The sequence below is a fragment of the Spodoptera frugiperda genome, chromosome 27, assembly GCF_023101765.2.
Source record: "Spodoptera frugiperda isolate SF20-4 chromosome 27, AGI-APGP_CSIRO_Sfru_2.0, whole genome shotgun sequence".
NCBI classification, from domain to species: Eukaryota; Metazoa; Arthropoda; class Insecta; order Lepidoptera; family Noctuidae; genus Spodoptera; species Spodoptera frugiperda.
Genome location: NC_064238.1, coordinates 13,872,245 through 13,885,732, shown reverse-complemented (window position 1 = coordinate 13,885,732; position 13,488 = coordinate 13,872,245). Strand labels below are relative to the sequence as shown.

The 13,488-nt window shown below is 38.6% G+C and overlaps 1 protein-coding gene across 1 annotated transcript in view; it reads right to left on the bottom strand.

Annotated features, from left to right (window-relative positions):
• The window catches only part of LOC118263745 (fat-like cadherin-related tumor suppressor homolog), a 61,449-nt gene extending 52,453 nt beyond the window's left edge, over positions 1-8,996 (bottom strand). The window contains 1 exon segment of the mRNA XM_035575909.2: positions 8,614-8,996. The gene's annotated coding sequence lies outside the window, so the exon portion shown is untranslated.
• Between the last annotated feature and the right edge of the window lie 4,492 nt (positions 8,997-13,488).

Sequence of the window (13,488 nt, the reverse complement as noted above, 5' to 3'; positions counted from 1 at the left end):
TAATACCATCTGAGGTTCATTCTGAAATAAATGGGGCAAGTCGTTTATATATGCCAAAAATAGGAATGGGCCTAGTATTGAACCCTGCGGTACGCCCATAGACATGCTAGCACCCGGTGAGTTTATTTTATTTACTTGTACTTTAAGTTGCCTATCCCGAAGGTACGACTTCAATAGATTTAGCGATATACCCCGAATACCATAATGTTCCAGCTTCAGCAATAGAGTCTCGTGTTCAACGCAGTCAAATGCCTTCGAAAGATCACAAAATATTCCGATAGCATCCTGTGCGTCTTCCCACGAGGCGAACACCCGCTTAATTAGAGCTACTCCAGCGTCAGTTGTACAGCGTCCCTTGGTGAACCCGTATTGTTGATTGTGAAAGATAGAGTTTGTGTTGAAGTGATGCAGCATTTGAGTAAGCATCAGTTTTTCAAACACTTTACTGAGCACTGGTAAGATAGAAACCGGCCTATAGTTATTGGGCTCCGCACTATCACCGGATTTAAACAATGGAACAACTTTACTATGTTTCATTAAGTCTGGGAAGATTCCTTGATCTACACTTTTATTAAAAATTAAAGCCAAGTAAGGTGCTATAGTCTCTATAAAAGACTTACACACCCTAACCGACATTCCCCAGAGATCTTCAGTTGACTTAACTTTAATATCTTTGAACGCTTTTATCACTGTTTGGGGGTTTGTGTGTTGAAATCGAAAATCTATTGAGCATTTCTCGACATTCTTTTTAAGAATATCTATAGATAGTGTTGGAGATGATTTCAAGGCTTCCGTAGTTTTAAGTGGAATATTTTTAAAAAAAAAAAAAAGTTTCGAATTCCTGGGCAACTTTTATATCTGTACAAATGCGTCCATTTTCGGTATTTAAATTAAATTCAGAATTACGTTGTTTATTTCTACCTGTCTCGCTATTAATTATGTTCCAGGTAGTTTTTATTTTGTTATCCGCGGTTCTAATTTTACTGCTAATGTACAGAGATTTAGCATGCTTACAAACCGTTTTAAATATTTTAGAATACCTTGATACATGACTGCGAAAATCCTCACTATTATTAAATTGTCTCATACCATATAACTCAAATAACTTTTCCCTACTTATACGAATACCTGGTGTAGCCCAGTCACAAAATACAAATTTACTTTTAATGTTTTTACGTTTTAAAGGGAATATTTTATCAAATTGTGTTTTAACAATGGACAATAAGTTGGCATAAATCTCACACGGGTATTCACTATCATGTATTTGGTCGCATAATTCATTTTGTAAATTCTGGTTCAACGACTCAATTTTTTTATCTGTAATTTGCCTAAATATAATTTCTCTTTTTGGTACAGTTGTAATAGTATTAAAATTTACTTTTACTGTTAGCCCACTGTGATCTGAAGGTAATTTATTGACAATGTCTTTATTAAAATAATCACAGTTACAAAAAATATTATCGATACACGTCGCCGAAGTGGATGTTACTCGGGTGGGCTCAAGAAAAATATTAGACAAATCAAAACATTTAAAGAGACTTAATAAATTAGTACTATTTGAGCCGTTCTCCAAGAGATCAATATTAAAATCGCCACATACTATGGTACATTTACTATTGGAACACGTTTTCCTCAATACGTCTTCCATTACTGAGCTAAAAGTATTAAGGTTCTGTAAATTAGGAGGTCTATAAACACATACCACAATATGCCTATCCAGCTCAACACAGGACAACTCTATTGTATGCTCTATCGAAAGTGATGCAATGTCATGTCTTTCCTTATATTTTACTGATTTTTTTATTAAAATCATGCTACCACCATGTATCATTATTTGACGGCTAAAATAGTTACCAACACAATAGTTTTTAAAATTTATAGATTCTACTTGATAGCCTTTCAACCAATGTTCCGTTACACAAACAATATCATATTTAAATTTTTCTAAAAACAGTTCAATCTCTAAAGATTTTGATGAGAAACCCTGCATATTTTGACTAAACAATGTCAACAAGTTATTTTGTTTATTCTTATGTACTATTTTGGCTTTAGAGTTTAATATACTGCCAGAAGATACCTTAGCAATGCATGAAACTTGGTTATCTTCTGTTGTCTCAGACATTAGTTTAAACAGTTATCCGGAGTATTACCCACATTTGTCAACAAATTGTGAGTCTCCTTCGTACCATTATATGTACATTTTATCTCTATATTATTAGAATGTCTATATGATATAGATTTGTCACTTAAATTATTAAAAACTACATTAATAATATTTGCTAGCAGACTAGCAAGTAAAACTTTACATTTTCTTGGAATAAACATGTATTCCTTGTTCAAATGAAAACCACTAACAAATTTGTTAGTGTCAAAAAATATTAATTTGTCCTTATGACAACATGTCAACATGGAAATTATTTTATTTAGATAATATATATTTCTATTTTCTGATTCTGACAAAGTGTCAGAATATGGGAAAGCACATATTGTTCTCATTCCCACATCTAAATCTAGTAAGGTGTTGATACCATTCACAATGTCCCGCTTTTTTACCCTTGTACTATCGCCCATCAATAACACAACGGGTTGATTTTTTGTGATACAGTTTTGTTTTATTCTTTGTATCATTTGGCAAAATGTTATATTATCATAACAATAATTAGTTACATTGAGTCAATAGTTCTGGAAGGTCGCTGAAGAGGGTGTAGTCGACCTGTTGTGTTGACGCGGTTGCTGAGATGATAGCACGAAACCGTGCATTGATTCTAATCAGTTAGGTACCTAATATTTTTTGCTTTGTGTTTCCTTGGCGAACCGCTAAAGAATAGAACTCTTTGCCGGAGTCTGTGTTTCCTGCAAAATACAACTTGAGTCCCGAGTGAACAGGTTGCTCATAGGTAGGCGTCCTCCATTGTCCTCCACATTATCGCTTACCACCAGGCGAGATGGTGGCCAAACGCCATCCTATTACTTAAGTAAAAAAACGCGACTGTTGTTTGAAAGTTTTCTGATTAATTAGTTCTTTATGATTAGCACGGAAAGCACATATCTTCATAGATTCATACGATCATAGACGCTGTCACCAGACAGAAGCCAATCAACCAATTGTTTCGTTTAACATTGTCTGAATAGACAAAAGCATACGATATTATTAGGCAAGTGGTCTGTAACGAATAGGCGCATCTCTTCTTACATCCTTGGCACATTTTTCAGGAACTTGCTTAAATTAACTTTTGTTTTTCTAAGATGCATTTTAAATGAAATATAACTATTTTTAACTCAAATAAAATCAGAACAATGTAGATACACTTTTAATAAATAAGAATAACTAACCCAGTTTTTTCTTTTGGTACTTTCAATTTTGGGCCATAAATGTATGAAAACTATTCAGTTTTCATTGTAATATCAATGTATAAAAACCAAAGTAGATAAGACAATGATACATATGGTTACTACTGAAGCTACTTTTTATCAGAGAACACTGGCAAAGCTGTTGGGAACGGCCGGTTTATAAGTTTCAATACATACTGTGGGTGACGAGCCTGTTCGTTTTATTTTATGGTAACTAACTATAAGCCGGTAAACGAGCCGACCGCCGCCCATAGACACCTTAGCGTTATTTCACGTCGATCTGTGAGACCATGGTAGTTATCACTAGTGATTTGTTAGTTACTTATACCATCATTAGGGCCAGTGATTTCTTCCTAAATAAAAATAAAATAAAAAATAAATCGTATTGTCATCAAATTTAATTTAATAATACTAATTAATCATTTAATTTGGTTAGGTTTATTATGTGCGCATAAGATAGTGCATGCTGTGTTTTTCTTTAAGTGATGAGGCGCTTAGACGTAAGTTATTAATTACCGTTCATAATTCTATGCCTTAAGTTTTTAAACTGACATGGTCACTAACACTAACATTAGAACTTAAGACGGGATATTCAGTTACCATGTTTATTTATGTGCATGATCACCAGTTCATCCGTGATCATGGCGCTTGTAATATCGGCGCAGTGCCGAAATATCGGAAACTCATAAACATAAATAAACATGGTAAATATCCCGTCTTAAGTTCTAATTGTATGACTTCCATAATATGCAGAAAACAAGCTACAAAATGGTTGTTGCTTGAGTAACAGTGATCGGGCCGCAGCGATCTCTGATAGACCTAAACCCTCTTTAAGCCTGCGCCCGTCAACCCGCCTGCCAAGGCGCCAACGGACGCGAGTATTGGAAGTGCTCGTACAAAAATGCCCCCATGTCGGTCCGAGTACAGAAGCAGAACGCGAGAGATATTCCTCGGCAGCGAGGTGCAAGGCAAGCAGACGTCATATCCCCAAAGCTCTTAGTCTTTGTTCAGTTCACTGATCTGTGCACAATGCTCGTTGACCTCAATACTCAATTCTTTAACGCTCTCTCTCGGTAGACCTCTGGCCGATATCAGTTGGGAGCTCTAACTATCCTCGAAATTGTCGAGGAATACGTATACGGAGGACAGGACAAGTGATCCAGCTGGGTAGGTCCGATTCATAAAGGAGCCGTCAACCGTCTAATCCAGCTTGGTTGGACAGCGTTCGGGAAACTACGCAGCATCTTCTCGTCCAACATACCTTAGTGCCTCGAGACGAAAGTCTATAGTTAGTTTAGTATAGGTAATCAGTGTGTGCTATTGGTAAGTGATCTATGGAACCGAGACGTGGTTTTACACTATTGGTCTTATAAGGAGGCTCAAGGTCACTCAGCGCTTGAGTTTCTTTACGAGATCGAATTAAAAATGAGGAGATCCGCAAACGAACAAAAGTCGCCACATAGCCCAACGTATTATCAAACTGAAGTGGTAGTGGGTAGGGCACATAGCTCGGGGAACCGACGTCTGCCGATAAGGCGAGGGTCTCGAGTGGAAGCTACGTACTGGCAAGTGCAGTGCGTGATGTCCACCTAGAAGGCAGACAACATGAGTAAGGTAGCCGGGAGCCACTAGATGCAGGTCGCGTCCAACTGCCCTAGCTGGAAATAATTGGAAAAGGCCTAGTTACGTTCAGCAGTGGACGTAGCTGTTACATTAATGTCTACATTTTCAGACAATGGTTCGATTACATATAAACGGTAACAGCTGTGAGCACGCTTGCAATGATACGTAACGGTGTAATAATGTAACCACCGCAACGCCCGCGTCACCATCGGCGCCGGCGGCGTGCACCACCTTACTTAGGTACCCAGTAGGCAGGTTTATTTCTCTGTGTGTAACAAGTGCCGACAAACTCATGTCCAGAAGTTGTACCAGTAGTTATCTATCTAGTTACAAGTAGGTAGGTCACTTCATGTTTAGGTGTACGTTTTGGTCGAAACTGTTTTTACTTCTTTGGTTACAGGTACAACACAACTTATTACAAAAAAAAATATGAACAAATGTTTCTTTAGAGGCCGAGGCTACTACTTCACGGATAGTTTATTTTTCGATGATTCTAAATAAGTAGCCAAATTACCTACATTTCTAACTTACAGCAATAGTCTATTTATCATGTTCGAAATACCTACATAACTAATCAATTAAATCAAAATCAATCACTTTAATGCATACATAGTGTACAGTGTGGACTACAATTTTATACAGCAATATGTTCCAACTAACTAATTAATTAATACTTATTGTACTACTTACATAATAGGTATTTCGCTTCAAACCCCTTATCAATTCCTGAATCCCGACAATTCTTAAATTCCTACTCCCAACGCACTTATAACGCCTCTGTTCTCCATGGACAGCGGCGATTGTTTACCATCACATCAGGTGATCCGTCTGCTCGTTTACCGGTTACAATAAAGTAGTTATTAAAAAGTATCACATTTTATTAATTGATTTCACGACATTACATAGGTTATGATAATAATATTAAGATGATTTTTTTTAATATGTAGGTTTGTAGATACCAGGTATTAGGTACCTATTTCTTTGATGGTGGCCACACACTAGGTTTTGCATGACGATTTTGCCCTTACATAACTATAATATAAAACTGCTTCTAGACATCTAAGTAAGTCATCGGGCCTTTTTACCCGACTGCCAAGGAAGGGTTATGTTTTTTCAGTTTTCGCATTATGAACTATAAATAACTAGTTAGTACCTATGGGTAATGAGTTACCTACCTAGGTAGTAAAAATGATTTTGGATTTAGGTACTTTCACATTATTCCTGATATAGGTAGGTATTTCTTTTAACCGACGGCTCTTGCCAGCAGCTTCGCTTGGGATAAAATAAAAATTGTATTCCAGACGACATCAATATTTGTATATCCTAGTTATCAAATTTCATCCAAATCCGTCCGGTAGTTTTTGCGAGGATGTAATGTACCAAAGGTTTGATATTAAGAAACTTCAAACTCAGATTAATTGCCATTGAGGACAAATCATACTTAGATTTTTACGTAGCTTATTACACCTACAGTGACGTAATAAATAACCATACTGTAGAGAACGGTTATGGTTCCGGAAGTCGTGGTGGCTCGGAGGTTTAAGACGCTTCTCATCCATGCACCCTCACAGAGTTCGAATCAATGGCAAGTACCAATGTGACATTTTCAGAATTACATGAAATAACTAGTTACCTACTTTCTATGTAAACACCACTGACCAACGGTGAAGGGAAACATCGTGAGGAAACCTGGGATTATAATTTCTAATCATAAGTCTGAAATCGTCAACCCACATTTCTTTTTCTTTTTTTTTTCTTTTTTTCTTAAAAAAACGTTGCAACTAGGATTTTCTCCTGTGTCGTGGGTGCGTTTAAAAACAAACAAGTTCACATACACATCACACATTGAGCAAGCGTGGTGAGTAGTTCTCAAACCTTCTCCGTGCGAGAAGAGGCCTTTGGTCAGTAGTGGCCACTTACAGGCTGTTGATGTGATGGTTCCTTATACATTAACGTCATTTACTCATTGAACGTACCTAACCACCTGCTTTAGAGGTGCGGATTGTGTTGTGGAACATAATGTTCTATGGCCGAATTTAACAACCTACCTACCTCAATTCAAGAACGGTTGTTTTTAATAACCTATCTAGGTTCTGTTTTGCTTACTAGAGATGGAATTTTGACGTAAGGTCCTTATAAAATGTGTCAAAAGTATATTTTATTGCTAGCTAGTTACTCCGGCGCAGTTTCACCCGCTCTGCTCAGCTCCTATTGATCGTAGCGTGATGTTTTATAGCCTATAACCTTCCTCGAGAAAGGAGTATTCAACACAAAAATAACTTTTCAAATTGAACCAGTATTTCCGGAGAGGAGAGCTTTCAAACAACCTCTTCAGCTTTATAATAAAATTACAATAGTAATAAGTATAAGATGAACTAATCTAATAAAATAATACAGATAGGTAGAAAGGTTACTCTAGAGTAACCGAAATTTTGTCACGTATTTATACTTACACATACCTATACATATACATACATGAAATTAACTACTATGAATTTAAGTAAATACCATAGCTATGGCTATGCATAGCCGTATCGACCTGATCTGGATATAAAATAGGTACCTATTTGGAATTCCGACATAGCATAGGATTTAACAAGGAACCAATTAATTAGGTAATAGGAACTTCGTCACTGTCTATACATTCTAAGTTGGGCTATTCTGTTGGAGGCTGCAAGTGAAGCAGGCTTAGGAGTCGTGCCGTGATGTTGGTAGCGTGTTCTGATTGAGTAGGTAGGGCATGCTACTCTATATAACGATAGAAGATTACTAAACGGGATTTCTTCTGTCAGTTGTATGCAGCCACCTATCCATAGTTTGAAGAATGAATATTTTGTTTGTGTATTGGTTCTCTGTTCTATTAATTTATTATTCGCGTGCTTTTCGCGGGCATAGTTGGTACCAGCAGCATCGGGGCATCTCAGGTAATTCAGACAAACTTTGAAACAATGCTGAACTCTCAGCCTTACACGAGTACACGAGTGGTTCATCGCTCGCGCAAGGAGTGCTCGTTACGACACATCCGCTTTGCTCCGCAGGTGTGTGTCTACTGGCCGAGTGTCTGGACCTGGACTGGGGCTGCCTGCTGGGACTATTTGGTGGGGATTTGGGGAACCCTTGTCATTCTCGATTTTATTAAATTATCTTTATTTAAGTAGCTACTTAATCTTGGTCTTAATACTCAACGAGTTCTTTTTTAGCTAGATATGTAAAATCTACTAGGTAACTACCACTGATATGAATACGTGAAAAGTGCATATTGTTTATTTAGCTATTACCCTACATGCCTGCACCCTGTGGGCATGTGTTCGAGACGATGCTTAGCTATGTAACAGGCAATTAATTAGTATGGGTGTGTTTGTTCCTAATTACTTAAAGTATTTTAGATGCCCCCAAGAATTGACACTTACTACTGAGTGCCCTAAGTGCTTTCTGAGATGAGAAACATTTAGTTGCATAGGTGTTAGTTGAATAATTGTGATTTTAATTTAGTATTAATTCAATATTGTTCCAGGCGCAGAAGTACCTACTTGGCACTGTTTTAAATTCTCTATGGACACTCTGTCTGACCTCTAAATATTTGTTATTCTTTATAGAAATCGGTATTCAGAGTGTTTACGTTTAAAGCCTACTGCTCACCTTAAAGTTTTTTATGAGAATTCCAGTGTGCGCTGAATGTACGCACAAAACGCACACCCGGGCCGGTGTGTCGGGACTCGTTTAGAAAGCACTGTGCGGCTTACACAGACACTGTTAGCACTCCAAGTACCGGCCTCGCACACGAGGTGAACCGGTTGCACTTCAAATACACTGCACTTTGGGCCAAACCAGGTGGCTCACAGCACTCAGATCACCACATTAACACTAATTTGTTTCAAGTTTCACAAGTATATCCGTGGTCGAAGCGCGGCGAGCGTCGTGCGACTGCGAGTAGAGGTGTGCGGGGAGGAGGCACAGAACGGGCGACACGCGCACAACGCCGCACAGCCGTTGGCAGACTGGCCGGACTGCATCGGCGAGCAGTTGGAGAGACCGGTTGGCGGCCGGAGCCGGGCGCGCGGGGCGCCGCCCGCTCCCCGCGCCAGGCAGGCGCTCGCTCTCTCCGCACGCAGCTTGCCCTATAAACTTGCTTTCTGCCTGCTCTCATATTGTGTGTAGGCTGGTTGACTGGTTTCTCATGCAGTTTTGTGAAAGGCAAATTATTCACATCGTTGAGGCTGCATTTCGATAACTACCTACCTACACACAACATAACACTGGTAGGTAGGTAGTACTGAATACTTACTCAATTCTTTATTGCGGGTCCGTATAAACTGCATAGTAAGTGCTGTTAGCTAAGACGGTGTTGTGCAGTCATCCGAGCATAGGTAAGTATATCTTAACAACAAGGAATTTGAATAAAATCTTACTTAGATACCTATTTGTCCAGAATAGTGGCGAATTCATGTCAACAAGGAATCATTTATATAAACTTGTAAAGCCACCAAGCCAGCAAACACAAGTTGTCCCAAACCTCAATGACAATAGGTTCCTTCCTTTAATAAGATTAAGAAAATTATGTCATTTTGAACAAACTGAACCAATATTTTGTCTCAGAAATGTCAATAGCGGCCACATTTGTAGGTACACTAAGGTTGCCAGATCCAGACTGATCATTTCCTGGACATTTCTAGGGCCACAAACGGAATCTAAGTTTTGGTGCCCTATCCAATATTAAACTGTAAAAGTGCGAATTAAGTAGGTACCTAGAACTCAACTCATGCAGACTTGCGAGCACATTACAACGTTTAGTTGGACTTTTGCAGCCATAGTATTGTGTTTTTGTGAAAAAATCTAGTATTTTTCCATTCCGGGACAGCCAAGTAAAATTAGTGGACACGGGACAGCACACAATATTCCGAGACAATCCTGGAAATCCCGGCCATCTGGCAACCCTAAAGTACACTAAGTTGCAATAAACTAAAAATAAACAAATAAAAATAAAATAAATAACCTTTATTATAATAAAGAATGACGTGGCTAAACATTTAATTTTCATTTTATAATTGAATGTTTCTGACTGTTTATTTAATTTTATGAAAATAGTAGAATGCAGAAATTAAGAAACTAAATTAGGTGCGTGATGCCACAAGTGGTAAGTAACTACTGTACGTAGTGGAAGTAAAATAAAAATAGCTCATTATTGCAGATTTAGAAATCTGTCTGTAGTACAATACAGACAAGTACAAGGTGTAAGTTGCTCCCTTAACTAGATTGACTCTTATTGACTAAAAACCGGCCAAGTGCGAGTCGGACTCGCCCATGAAGGATTCCGTAGCAGCAAGTTGATGACATAATATAAAAGTTGTAAAATAACTTGGTTTTACATAGTGTTTGTATGAACGACAAAGTTAAATTTGCTTTTTTACCCGACTGCGCCAGAGGGACGGTTATTTGAATATGTATTATGTCTTAAAATCTAATAATGATATCTCGTTCAAACCAATTTTTGTTGAAAGTTTCCATTGAAATCTACAACATATTTTTTTAGTTATCTCACTCTCTTATTTTAAAAGTTTTTACACTTATGTAGACACTATTTTTTCCACTTTAGGAGCGTCTATCTTTCAAAGAATTGATTTTGATGAAATATGGTTTAGGAACCTTAACTTACCTTGTCTTTTTTAAAAACCTATCCTTAGACATCCATCACAGATAGGTTAGCTGAAAAAAAAAATGTTTTTTTTTAATTAGTTCCATTTTAAACGGAGCGCCCCTTTTAATTTTTAAATTTATTTGTTTATTCAAATAGCGGTTACCGGAATACATCAACCTACAAAGTTTCAACTATGTAAGCCCAACACATTCGGAAATAAATGACTGTGACATACGGACGGACAGACAGACAGTCATGACGAATCTATAAGGGTTTGGTTTTTTGCCAGTTGGCTACGGAACCCTATAAGACTACAACCCAAAAACCCCGTTCGTACTCCTGCTTTGAGCCGGAACCCCGGTAACCCTAAAGTTGTGCCCAGTTCCGGGTCGGGCATCAGCCCTACTGGACCCCATAAACTAACCCGCGACTTAACAACGGGGAATAGTACTCCACTTCTTTCTGGATTCAGATTATACTAAAAACTTGTGTAAATTGCAATACCTTTACGCGTGGAAAATTAAATAATTGTTGGTTTTATGCACAAACAGACTTTGGTTCTTGTCCTAGTGGTACGCAGGATAGGAATCTGGTAGAAAGGCTGCGAACAGGGAAATCACAATTGCTGTATTGTACCTAAATCTAAATGGTAAATTTTTTTGCTAAGCTTCTAGATTTCGTGTAGTGTGGCGGCGGCTGAGTAAAAATGATGGCCGCCCGTATTTCAGTTACTGTTGTCTCTGGTTTATATTTCAACTAGCTTTTGCCCGCGACTTCGTCCGCGTGGTTGTGTTAGTGGTTGGTTTTCAAAATGCTGCCGTATGTCATGTAAAATCTGAATTACTTGAGAATATGTTACTGTTAGCATTTTTAAAGATATCATGTATTCCATAGCCTATGTTGTTCCTCAGGGTCTATTCTATCTCTGTACCAAATTTCATCAAAATCGGTTCACTGGTTTAGGCGTGAAAGCGTAACAGACAGACAGACAGACAGACAGACAGAGTTACTTTCACATTTATAATATTAGTAAGGACTAGTAAGGACTAGTAAGGATAAGGATAGGGACTAGTAAGGATTTGCGTTACTTTTTGATTTGCTATATTTAATAGTTTTACATTAATGGTGTTGTCTTTTCCTTGCTTGGTTTCCTTCTATTTTGCCTTAATAGGCATGATGACGGGGTATAAAAATAAAAGATCTAGTCCGTTACTTAGGTAATAAAATTAAAAAACAAAATCCAGACCTTCATCATCTTCAAAATTATCTGACTGGTGTTAGCACCTGTCACCTGACGTATTCTTGATAATAGAGTACACAAATGAGTAAATATGAATCGGTGGCACTTAATTTTAGTACGCGATACACTAACAGCTGTGCATGTGTGTGTGTGTGTGTGTCGCAGGCGCGGTGCACGCTGCACCTAATTACTTGTTGTGAGCTTTATTTTGGAATCGGAAGAGCGTTAGTTTAATTCGGCGCGGCCATTGACTCCTCATATTCGGAGCGGTGCATTCGTCGGATCCGCTGAGCCGCTGTCCGAGTGTAGTATCGTCATAAAATAAAAAATACTTATATGTATAAAACTATACGCTTGCCACAGCACTACTCGCTTCATAATACAGGATTACAGTTTCTGAAACATGTCAAGGGTAAGAGAACCACCCAAAATTTGAATGTTTTAATGTGGAATTGAGTTTACATTACAGGTTTATTTGTTATACCTCCTTATGCTTTATCAATTCAACCAACCTTCTTGATTTGTGGACAATATGTATGTATAAGGGAGAAACTACCAAGTCGTAGCGACATAGCGATCAAACAAACAAATTGGTCGTCACGACTGATCGTCTCTGCTTCTCCCTTTACGCTTGTGCTCTCATACCATTCTCTGTAGTTATAATCTCCTCTAGAGTGATATATGTATAGGCTTCTAACCAGAGCTTACGATATGGTACTTTATACTTGAACGGTGCAACCCACTAGCTTGGCAGGTGGAATAATATTTAAATATAGTGAATTGTAGACAAGCTGCTGGGCCCCGGTTAGATGGCCTAGTAGTGTACGGGGCTCGACCCTTAGCCCTGTCGTGGCGGCGATCATGTGCGACTGATCAGATCCTGTGCCACCCTCGCATCAGATAGCGGCGGATGCGGTAGATTGTCGTCGCGGTGATTTCCTCGGGGGCCGCCGCCGCCGCGCCCCGCACCGCGCGTCTGCTGGCTGGCACAAGTTGCTGTAGTTATTACTTAATTGTACCGATTGTTTTATTATAATCCTCTAATGGTGATGCAACGCTGTTATTATTCTTTTCCCGAATTCAAATTCCAAAGCAGCAGGACATTATTTTAGCTAATTATTGATGCTAACTAGTCTGAAAGCTGAACAGTTGTGGCAGTACTAGAGGCTGAATGTAGTCTGGAGTCTGTCGCCTATATTGTTAACCTTGGTTGTGTAATGATGAACTCATCAACTAGGAGCATGGTGAGACGCGGTGTGGTGGCGCAGCGAGTGTGCGTCACGTCTCGACACCAATCAAACTATTACTAACAATTAACTAATGTCGCCTACTCCCGGTGACGCTCGATGCTCGGGGCCCGAGACATATACGTATTTACACTAGATAACTCAGCTGATTTTGTAAATATTTGAAACTTTGTGCTACAGATCTATTTTAGCCATCTGATTGGTTGGTTTAATGGAGCTGGCCAATCAGGGCACCGAATGCTATGAACGTGTCGAAGGTGTGAAACGCGTTCTAGGCCCTATCAGGGTAAGGCGGGAGAAGTCATTGGATGATTTTACTTCCCCCAAATTAAAAACAAAAAAATGGCCATATCAGAGTCAAGTCCTTGAATTAAGTGAAATCTTTAATAAAA